Source organism: Hoplias malabaricus, chromosome 2 (assembly GCF_029633855.1).
Source record: "Hoplias malabaricus isolate fHopMal1 chromosome 2, fHopMal1.hap1, whole genome shotgun sequence".
Lineage (NCBI taxonomy): Eukaryota > Metazoa > Chordata > Actinopteri > Characiformes > Erythrinidae > Hoplias > Hoplias malabaricus.
In genome coordinates, this window is record NC_089801.1 from 9,982,405 (window position 1) to 9,994,946 (window position 12,542).

The window sequence follows — 12,542 nt, forward strand, 5'->3', positions numbered from 1 at the left end:
CAAACAGAATAATGCCCCTGTAGCCTGCATCAAAACATGTGCTTCACATAGACAGCAGCAAAGGTTTTGTGCTTGCAAACGTAACAGACACAACTTAGCAGGAATGTGACCACAGTCACTATTTAGATAGACAGAATACCTATCTATTTAGATAGACAGAATACTCAGATTGAAATACTAGCTATTATTTGGTATGGTGGAATGTGGTTTTGAATTGGGCCTATATTTAAAAACCTGTCTGACTAGGAAAATATGTAAGACATTTTACAGGATGCCTTATCTTCTACAATTAGGGTTCCTTTATCTGTTATGTACCATGTATTATTACAATGTTTGGATGTTCCATCACCTAAAACCCACCTATTACAGGCCATGACCGTAAGAGCTGACAGCCTCACAACTATATAAACACTTCAAAGTATGACAAGGCAACTGGAAGCGAGATTAACTGCAGGAATGTCATCAGTGTAACAGTGATTAAGCTACCATTTATGATTTTATGATCCTGTTGGCAACTTTTCACTGTTATATCATCAACAGATTGATCCAACTTGGCAATGTTGGTTTGGATGTCGGCCACAGGAATCAGTTTTCAAGCCTTAATGTTTCTGCCTAATTCTGGCATCTCTTTAACTTTCTGTTTATAATTTATCCCTGCGTATAAGACAGAGACAATTCAGTAACAACCATATACACCAACAAATATACTAAACCTTCCCTGTGAAGTACATCAACACTGCACAAGCTTAAACATTTCAGGTGTACAAATCAACGGTGTAGCTGCAGATATCTTTAAACAGGTATAAGTCTTAAAATAACCTTGATGCAAACTGAAATGACAAACCTATCTATCCTCAGATAACCCTTTTCTTCCTCCTGTCACTATTAGCATACAGTAAGCCAGAGACCAATGGTGAGCTCATAGCCCTCTGTGGCAAATAACCATGACCACCAAGTTGTCTTTGAGCTGGAACCTGCACCCAATGCCTTGAGGTCCAAAGAGAAATAAATTAGTCTATGAATGTCTTTTCACTCTTTGATTGTCAGCAATAGTTTGCTGTCCTTCTCTCATTGTCTTCTCTTTCTTTCTAACATTTAAGGCTTTTCCAGCTCCTGAACTAATGGTGGAAACAGTGGGAGCATTTCTAGACCCGAGGATGTGGCTTGGGTCTCTCTATGTGGATTGCTTGCTCTCTCCCAAGCTTGAGTTTCAATTCAACACAGGAAGCTTTTATTTAGATGTTTTCTTGCCTTGTCCTCAAGATGTCTATCTGAATTACAAAAAAGCAACATCCATTCAAGAAAATGTAAGGCCAATGTAAGCAATTAGATTTACAATCTGATGTTCAATTCATATTTATATTGCTTCTGATTGAACACAGAGCCTCAAACACTTGTCATTTAAGCTTCTGATTTAAACACAGTAAAAATATACCAGTCATTTTTTTCTTCCTGTATTATCTCAAAAAATACAGTCACTGAATGAGTGTGTGTGTAAGAGAGAGAAAGAGAGAAAGCAAGCCCATGAGAACTCTTGGTGATGAGCAAAAAAAACAAAAACAATGTTCAATAAATGAAAAAGGTGCCATCCGTAACCAAACCTTCAAGAAATACCGTGGAGTCCACATACATGTCATATCTAGATCTGATCTAGAAAATACTATACTAAGAATGAGTGGTGTTGCTCTTGTCCTAAGATCTCGCATTCTCTCAAACATTCTCTCTCACTCTTTCCTCTGCTGTTACATAACAGGCATATGGTGTTGCAATGCAACATTCCAATGCGTGCACATTATCTAAATAGCAGATCCCACATATCAAAGACAATGTGGTGTAGATAAGTACAATGCTGTACCCAGACAGAGGAAAAGCCTCATTAGCCTCACCAGACTGACAACATTCAGTACCCTTTAAGAAAAAATATCACTGTGGTGTTACCTTTGCTGTCATTGTGGTGATACCCTACATTTCTGCACTTTTGTTAGGGAACATAACAGTACCTTATTCTATTATAATTGTAGATTTTAAAATTGTGATAATTTCATGCGCCCCATTTCATCTCCATGACTTATGTTATTTTATTTGGCACAGTTCTAAAAGGAAAGATTACAAATATTCACAACTCCTTCACAACTGGAGAAAAAATCTAATGTACCTTAAGAGAACTGGACTCATACACCTGCTATACCTTTAAAGGTACATTTACACTGGGTGTACCTTTAGTGTACCTTTCCGTACCTTTTGTTCTGAGAGTGTATTATATACTAAGACTAGCCAAGACTGAATCCTTAAGCATTAAACATAGGACTTTTTTCTGCCACAGTAGAAGAAAGTTCAAACTTGCACCAGGCAGAATAGTCTCCAGTGCTCTCACACAATGCTACATAGCTGTCCTTAATTTAAGCAGTAAGCATTTCAGCACGTATGTGAGTATTACATAAGGATCGCTAAGGACTGGAGACTTACTAAAATTACCCGCAAGGTCCACAGCTATGGGAGAACTCAAGTCCTAGGCTCTCAGACCTCTGTGAGAGTGTGTAAACTAAAATCGGATGCCACATGATTCCCAAATCCTAAAGAGGGTGTGTAAAGTATTCTAAGACACAAACAAGATTCTTCTGATGACGTCAAGGCAAGGTACTTTTGTTTTGATTTGTTGACTAGGACATCATTCTCACTGTAGTATCACCAAGAAATGAAAGATGATTTAGATCCTTCTCTATTTGGGGTATATTTGGTACTTTTGGGGTACAATCCAAGCCGATGTGGAAACTTAATGAAAGAAGTTGTGGGAACTGGGAAAGTTCCACTAGATCACAAGATAACACGCTCACCCAGAACTCACGAAAGTGAAGTCTCACACATGGTTTCACATTTCACAAGGCATTTTACTTTTGCATTTATGCAGCATAACAATATCAATGAGTATCAGTATAAGCAGATATCAATAGAATACGTTTGAAAGCGCTCTCAATTGTTATGTCATGTTACTATCTAGGTATGTCTTTGAGTAGTTTCAGCAGGACGTCCACATTTTAGAGCCTACATTTAAAAAAGCTAAATTTTAAAATTCAAAGTTTTCAAAGAAAGGAAAAATACTGGATAGGTTTCAATATTGTCATCTGTATCAAAATGTCATATACTTCATATCCAAATGAACCCAAGGTCAGCCATGACTAAGCTGTGGTCTAGTGACGAGGCCTCATAAGGAAGTGCTATTGCGATATGGTAGGATGTAGTCACATCACCCCAGCAGGTCTAATTTCTAAAGCGTTTGCATTAGCCTGATTTAAAACTCAGTCAAGCAGAGTATGGACACACATGTTTATAAGTGACTCTTTTGCTTTGCCTGGCAGCCACAGAACCCATAACAATTACACCTAGCAAAAATCAGCTAACAAGGGAGTTTTGTTCAATCTAAAGAGGTATGCCCCTTTAGACTACCATTTAAAATAATCCTAAAAGGTCCCCAACCACTTAAAATTACACAATACTTGCTGAAGACCTTAAAGAGGAAGTAATCACGATGTGCCTATTTGTGATCCTTTTATTATTTCATGTATTCTGAATAAAATTGTCCCCCACCTTTCCTAAACCAATCAAAGGAATAGAGGAAACTTCAGACAAAGTACTTAAGCATACAATAGAAGTCCTACATTCAGAAAGCTTTGTTTCTACTTAGACTTGAAGAGCATAGATAAAGACGTAAATGGTTGTTATCATAACCTTTTAAGGTCACCAAAAATGGGCTGTCTCCACCATTTACTCTTTTCATCTCTGTTAAGAATGTGATTTCTCTGGTGCAGTTAGGGATGTGATCTGTCAAAAGTTCATGAATTACACATTTCATTTGTCTTACATTTTTCAACAAGCAGCTGAGAAAGAACACCAGTAATATGTTGAATGCATTTATCTGGATTAAGTTCTAACTCATCTCATCTAGTGGTCACCAATCAACTTGCCCAGAGTTTACACAGCAGCTATGCCTCTGCTTCACAGGTTTATTCAGATTTTCATTTCAAAGACAACAATACTCTATGAACTGAAGTATAAGAAAGAAAACAGGCAGCTGTGCATAATGATAGCATATTCATTCTGTAACTCTCACTGACCTTCTGGTAAGACTAACACATCTTTGTTAGTCTGTTGCATAACCAATAGCCTTCTCTGATTACGTTAAAATGCCCTTTCACTTGGACTAGCAAGCACCATTTCACATACACTCGCCCAGACCACCACACAGATCACTGAGAGTGTGAGGTCTCAACACGGACATCTTGACTTTCTATGAATTTCTTCTGTTATCAGTTATAACAACATGAACTACAATAAAGGCATTAACATCAGTTCATCTAATATGCTCAAAAGTGGTACAGTAATTTTTGTGTGCCTGAACCTAGGTGCCTTTGCACGAAATATAAAAGTAAATTTGATAAGAGGTTTCACATTCACTGGAGTGCTTTTTTAACCTTCACGAGGCACAGGTCTGTTCTGCCCGTGAAGTAAATCCAAAGCCAAGAACTCCCTGCCAGACGGAAAGAAGACCTGTCATAACCCATTCCAGTAATCTTCCACTGGAGGCCTGTGGAACATAATGACTGGCATGGCCAAATTAAGAGCGCTTTCACTTACATCCAAGAAATGTAAACCTATGACTTTGTTTACAAGTCAATAAGCCTTGAACGTGATGTCCAGGCCAAAACACTGATTCAATTCACCACTCCTTTGGTATTTGCCCAGATAAGTACCATAAATAACATGATTAACAGAACACATTAGCATTCTGATGACAGAAACTGAGGGGTATTTCATGAATTATGTGAATGATTAGCTGTCATTTCCTTTTTTCCGGCAGTCACAGCCAAAAAAGTACCAAAAAATCACTAAAAATACCAGGTTCTAAAAACACTTATTTGAAAGGGAAGTCTAAGTTTGCTACTGGAAGTGGGATTCTTTTCCACTGTTTTGGAACATGCAAGTCATAACAAATCTGCAATTTTGATGCAGTTTCTGGCCACTACTGAAGTGATAGGTTGTGTGTTTCCATTTCCCCACTGAGGCTAGATAGAAAGAAGTCGTTTTGGATTCTAGTGATAAATTCTTTAAACGTTTCATTTATATTTCGCTTGTTCTCGCTCTCAGCCTCTCTCTCTCTCACACTCTCTTTTGTGCTAGAAAAGCTGACTGTTTGCACTACTTTGCAACAGCAGCCCAAGCCAACTTCCAGGGACTTTTTGTGAGCCCCTGTTGCAGAACAAAGGCAGCTCCCTCATTCTGAAGTGGAAATTTCCACTGGCAGCCCCAGCCCAGACCATGCTGCCTGCACATGTGAAACCTAATATTCCAAAAGGTTGACACCAAAACAGGGGTCCTACTGCCCCGAACAGCCTCGAGTCCTAGGAGGCTTCTGCAACACTGACAGTGAACATACTCAATATATTCTAATATTTATGAAAACCCCAGCACCACACGTGGGCCTGTTGGCATGGCATGAATACAATAGGAGATCTTAGACGCTGATTTCGGATTATTCTGGAGAGCTGTAGCAGAGTTGGCAGTGACCATCCCTAATCTGTAAAGCGTGAATTTCTAGTACAGAGAAATCACCTGCTAACATAAGGCTTCTACTGCGCTCAGAAACATGCAAAAAGCATTCCCACATTTTGTACATTTTTTTCAATGTCTGCTAATGCAATTAAACACAGTGATATAAATGATTCACTATGTGGGCCTATACTCTGCAGAAACAAATAAGAATCCCCCCCTAGGTTCTGAAATATCTGTAGATGTGGGGTGTTTTTCAGTATACTTGTGCCAAGTTGAAGAAGAAGTAGGTCACAGCATAACTCTGAGATGAGGCAGATGCAAGGGAATTCATTGCAGTAAAACAAGAGACCACGTTGTGTCAAAATTGGCACCAATACACTCTGACGATGCTTTTAATATCAGTGAGGTCAATTCAGCTAACTCTCCACTTCAGCCTAATGTCTCACCACACTTCGAAGTGACACTTTCACTTCTGCAGATGTGACAGACTCAACATTAATGCAATTAAAGCCAGATGTTTCCCATTGTGTAAACGCAAACAAAATCACTAGATGTCTTTTTTAGACTTTCATATTATTTATTTTGAATGCAGTTATTTGTGACTTCAATTTCCATGTGCAATATGCAATAATATTCTGGACAGTACATCACAATACCTTTTTGGACCATCTCACATCAAAATTTACAAAAATGGGAAAATCAGTGGAATTGCCTTTTAAATCTCAGGCCAGCACAGTGTTAGTGACATTAGCTTGCAACAATATCACTAGTCCCATCATGTGTAAAAGAGAATTCAGAAATTGAAGCGGCTCAGTGTGCGGACAGTGGGATTAATGTGGCTTTAATTCCAGGGCAATGGAAACCACTTAATCCACTTTAGCAGGAGCTGAGCTGGTCAGGAGGGTGCAGTGTGTGAACATTCAGATGGAGGGACTCTAAAGCAGAGGCTGACAAATCAGGATATGAAGCTGTTGAGGTGCTAAAACATCTCACCCTACAGGAACATGTCCCGGCTTGCCCTCATCTGAAGAGCAATTACTCCAGCTAGGAGTGAGGGGTGTGTATTTAGGTTTAGGTTAAATACCCTTCCTAAGCCTGTCACTTTCCTGATGATTTGCAACACTGGAATTAACCATTTTTCTTATTTGCTCGGTGCATGCAAACACTGAAATGCCATCCCCAAAGTAGCTAAAGTGAATAGGACACATGGCTTTAAAGCTGTTGAGCTCAAATAAACAAACATTACTCATGGCTGCCCCCTGAATGGTGTTGCAACAGTAAATCACAGCTTATAATATTTGTTGTTTTTATTAAACGTCTCAGACAAGAATACGCTCCATTTTTATTTACACTCCCTGCACACTTTATACATTCTCACCGTTCTAAACGCATATGCAATCTGTTCTCCTATCGTCCTCTTTTTGCCGTGCCTTCTAACATGCTCATTGTTTTTTCGTTGTTGGCAAAATCTGTGTTTTTTAACTTATCTTGGAGAGTTTTATGTTTCTGTCAAGGTTGAGATTAGAGGTGGCCTGGGTTTTGCAAACGGTAACCTCTTCCCAGAGGTTTGTCTTTAGGCTCTAACGGTAACACAAGATGACACAAACAAGCCATATAAGTGGCACACGCAGCTGTCTTGTCTCCAGTCCCCCACCCCCATCTCCATCCCCACCCTTCCACAGTCTCTCCTCTCAACCTAGATTCCACGCATGGCATTCCCTTAACCCCTTCAAGGACCACCTACACTAATAAACAAATCACCATTACAGATGCTCCACTTCTCCTGGCCTGGTTTTCAGCATTTTCCGATTCAATCTTAGCAATATGTGCAGCAGACTATTATTATAATAATAAATATTTATTTATAATAATCCATATTTAAGGTAGAATAATTAATCCATATTTATGAAACCTTAGGGTATGGAATCACTCATAAGGCTACGCTATATCTAGATAAGCCTTTCAGAAAGAACTGGAATACACCTATATAAACATCTATGAAGATGTTTCCAACAGGTTATTCCCAATAAATCCAAAACCAACATAAAACGGACTAAATTTTCAATGTCTTAATGATTTAAATGGAGATCTCCAGTGGAGATCTTACCAAATAACACATAGCTTGTCAGTCTGGCAAATTATATTCAGTGTTTAAGCTTCACGTTTTCAAGAAGCTGCTCTTTTTACAAACATCACAATAAATGTACCTGTGTTTATTTTACAAAAAGATAATTCCATTTGTCACAAAATCACCATTATATACTTTACACAAATTACAGAGCCCTACTAGAGTAGCTCATTGCTAAGCAATTTAAAATAATTTTGTCAGCATCCTCTTCTGTAAACCTGGCTGCGCAATGCTTCATGACAAATTATAGGTTAATTACAATCATACTTACCAGTAATTGAATTTCTACCATTAAATATTACGAGAAATCACTGGTGCCTCACATTCTACAACATGAGTTATTTGTCAGGACACAAGAACATTTTGGTTAATATTTATCTTTGCACTTACAGAGTCTCACTTTGACAGCCTTACAATAAGATAGCATCACTGCAGTATCAGGTTATTCTATATTGGACATATCACCAAACTGTACACAGCTGAGCCTTACTTTGATTACTACAACACAATATTAAATATGTGAATTCATCCTGTAAATTTCCCAATTAGCCTCGGCATAGTTTCAAAACTCTACATGGTTTTATGTCTTTAACCAGCCACATTGTTATTGTTAAGCAAAACCTTATGAAATAAAATGCCATACAGTAAACGTGAGGTCACAAAGCAACAAATAAAGTTGACCTCCTCTCTTAACCTGGTCAGTCTGCTCATGTTTCAAGGCAGATACAGATCCAGTTCATGTGACTTTAATGAAACAATGTTGCCAAAACTAAACGTATCCTTGTCACACACGATGGTGAAGGGTGGCCAAAAGCTGGTTAGCACGCTAATCTATCAAACAAAAAAGAGACCACAAGGTCCATTCAAAGTAACACAAGTCAAAATTAGCTTTCCATGTACTAATGTTTTGTCGAGGTAAGTCCACCATCAAGAAATATGCTAACAGAGCACACTGATCTGTATTGATTACAGATCTGAATTTCTGTATTGGTACATGCAATTTTAAAGGGTTAATGAGATAGAAATTTAGACAAGGTTCTGTTGCTGTGATGCTACTGACATGTCTGTACTGAAATCTATGTCTGTATAGAGCTATGTGACGCTTATACTATGACTCAGATGGAACCAAGTCTTTCCAAAGCATTACCCAAGAACAAGGTCGCAATAGGCAAAGCCCTCCCTCTGCGGGTGTGTGTTTGTGTGCGTGCACAACAACAAGTGCAACAGCCTCACACCATAAACACAAAGATGTAGCTCAAAGGAGAAAACACTGTTCCAAAACAATGGCTTGTTTCCTTTCCTAAAGGAAAGTTAGTAGTTAGTGACCTTTTTATTTTTTGGAGCTGGCACATGGTACAGGGCTTTTCAATGAGTTATTCCCACTGCTGAGACAGAGGCCCGGTTTTCTTCCCATGTCTCGAAGGCAAGTTTATCCTCTCTGCGAGAGGCGTAATGCATGAGGACTGATTCGCATCTGGGCTGCCTAAACATTACATAATCTAATAAAGAGGCAGGGAAGCCTGCACAGTCCAGCCAATGACAGCTTATCTCCACATGTCTCTTGGTGGAATGCTGTTCAGATGTTTATTTTTGCTGCCTTTTCAATGCTTTTATTTTGCTTCTTTAATATTAAAAGTAGTTTGTTCTCCACTTGAGTGAATGGATTGTGTAAATATCTGGCTAAATTAAAGATCTACAAACTCCAACTTTACTCCAATGTAAAAAACAAAAGAACTGCTTTTATGTTTTATACCAGACATGTTTTACTTGACATATGCTGTTGTGTATAACTTGAATTACCTGCTGTGAATGTATCACCATGTATTATGCTATCTTTGCACTTTGACTCTGGCTATAACATCCCTTAATGTCTCATTTGAATCTGCTCACTGTTCTATAGGGTTGGTATACACAGGGCATGAGATGGAGGGGGTAAGGATACTAAAAGATCATGTGGTTTTTGGGCAAATTGTTTAGAGTCCATGACTTTTCAACTCAGCTCACTGAGGATTCCATTCCCCACACGTCACTGCTCTTTTCTCTTTCAGACACTCTGAAACCTGGACATTTAACACTGTGAGTGCAATAATAAGCGTCTGATTAGTTCCTAATAGCTTCTCAGACACAGGAGAGCGAACAACTGTACATGCTGTTCACTCAAGAGACTGAAAAAAGCACCCACATGATTAAGGCTGGAATATCAGCCAGGGACTGCAAACAATTAAGGCTCTCTGCCAAACTCTGGTGTGAGAGAAACAATAATCAAATGTGAATAGACTGAAAACAGATTGAGCATAGACTCCGATGAATGGTGGCTCAGTGAGTTCAGATGGTGACACAGCGCGAGCTTCAAAGGGACACAGAGATGGGGCAAACTGTGTTTCACTGAACTGAAACCATAGCATCAAAGGAGTGGAAGATATGGCACAAAGCTCTTAACAACACCCTACTTAGAGGTGGTAGAGAATACAAGATATGCAGCAAATTCAACCGTGTTAAATCAACATTATTAGTTTTAAATTAACACTGTGAGTGTAAAATTTAACACTCATAAACACTCTCTGTGTGAATTTAACACTAATAGTGTTGATATAATGCTGTGAATATGCTGTGCAAGCATGTCATTACTCTAACACAGGCACAAGGTGTGTGTCTGGGGTGATTAAACGTGATGTTGGTTCATCTGTCTAAGCCACTTGCTAGACCTGGCAATTAGCAGCTGAGTTGAATCAAGTAAAAATCCTGGTTTATGATCTGTTAACATCATGATTAGTATACTGTCTACATAATGGGTTTTTGCTGTTTATACTACTGTACATTTTGCTGTACCTTACTTAATAAACTGTACATGGTATTACACTTTACCACAAGTATGTTGCTAGAAATTTGCAGTACTTCACTCATGATTCCAGCCATCTATTTGAATTCATACTGCCAGCCACCTCCACTGGTCTGTGCTTGCTTCATTGATGCCTGTCTGGAGTACTTGTCTACTATGTGCACTGCCTCTTTCTCCATTGCCCATTACGTAAACTACTTCTGTATAACGTATGGAGGATACTGCTGTAGTAAAAGCCTTAATAAGAGTATTGTCAATACAGTATTCAGTATAAAGATCATATTATCTCGTAGGGGGATAAAGGGTTAAATTTGTGCTGACATGGTCAACAGTGCAGCGCTAAATCGACGACTGTCGTTGCTCAGTGTGGAATACCCACATAGCCAGATAGCTAGGATACATAACTGAGGAAAAAAGGCTGTTAAAATGAAAGAGGGCGGGGTGGTTACATTCGCTTCATGAATGAATTCCAACCGCTAGAAGGGAAGACTATGACTGGGGGGATATGTTGCTAAAGTACAGCCCTGAACAGACGCGTTTAATAAAATACATTAAATTGAGCGTTAAATAACGTTACCGTTAACAGTCCTCACAACATACAGTGGCAGTGCTTCTCTGGCGATGTCAGCATCACTGCACGACGATTTTAAACCCTCATATCCCCGTATCTGCAGTTAGAAAATAACTATTTTATCCTAGTGATTCATTTTTATCCTTATCTGTAGTTTATCTTCAGTGTTAATAAGTGGGCGCGGTGGAAATTGCTTTTTCTGGACGTACGTTAACGTTGCAGTTAGCAGTGACGGCTAGTCAGCCATAGAACGGTCGCGTCTCAAATCACACACACGGGGTCTACACTTTACTCAGCGGTCAGCGGTGCGTTTACTGGTGTAGTGTGTACTGGAGAGTGTAGTTGTATGTGGTTTGAGACGCAGACAATACCTACCGTAAACGGTAATTCAGTTAACCACAGCTTTAATGGAATACAACAAAAGCCCCGCTATACAGTTATGATAACTCTATTGTAAGATAAATGTAGGGTTTAACGGCAGTTCATGTAGAGGTGTAGTTAAATGTTTTCGTCATCCCAACGGAACTAACCGCCTAACGTTACTACCACACTAGTTTATTCATACAAACTGTACTAATGATAATTAATGTAATGTTAAAATTGCTGCAGTGTGTAGTATGTAGTCCAATAATCTTCCAGCACCTAACGTTATTGCTAACGTTGAATTAACCGTTTTAACACAAACTTTTTACGTTTATCATAATGTAATAACAACGTTGCCTGCCTATTTGAATTGTTCTAGAAGCGTCCAGAAAAGGAAAAGAAGACTTACCAAGCGTGTTGTCGTTTTGGTTCCCCTCTTCTTCCTTTCTTTTCCCTTTATAGATAACGTAATCGTAGCTGTTTAAAAGCAGAAAGATGATTCTCTCTACGTTAACGGAGCTCTCCTGTAACCAGCGATACTGTTTATAACCATTCACCGAGCAAAAGCATCGTAACTTCACAAAGCTACACCGTTCAGTTTGGCTTCAGTCTGAGGAGAGAGAAATAGATAGAGATAGACACAGAGTGAGAGTGTGTGGAGCTCAGCCCCAAAGCTTCATCCTACGAGAGCAGTGTGTGTTGCTGTTGGATGAAGGGAGGGAGCACGTAGCTCACGAATATGTCCCTCCCTCACCCCCTCCCTCCTCTAGAAGGGGGTCTCAATAGGGTTGGAGTGCGTGTGTGTGTTTGTACCAGGAATATATCACCCTGTGGGGACGAAAACCTGTTTACACAAAGTGCTGGGAATTATTGTGCCCCCCCCCCCCCCACACACACACACACACACGAGGAAAATCGTTCAAATTTTAGATAAAGACATGGTTTAAGGTTAGGGTTTGGCCCAGATTAGTGTTAGTATAATAGTGTTTATGAATATAGTAAGTGTAAGCCTTCAGAAAATGAATGGAAGTATATGTAATGGCCCAACAATGCATGAAAACAAACCCACACGTGTGTGTTGTTGTTTGCAGCTT

General features: G+C 39.2%; 1 protein-coding gene across 2 annotated transcripts in view; it reads right to left on the bottom strand.

The window, feature by feature from the left end:
* Positions 1-12,116, bottom strand: part of rnf24 (ring finger protein 24) — a 34,284-nt gene extending 22,168 nt beyond the window's left edge. For both annotated transcript variants that reach the window (XM_066660826.1, XM_066660825.1), the window contains exon 1: positions 11,858-12,116. The gene's annotated coding sequence lies outside the window, so the exon portion shown is untranslated. The remainder of the gene's footprint in view (positions 1-11,857) is intronic.
* Between the last annotated feature and the right edge of the window lie 426 nt (positions 12,117-12,542).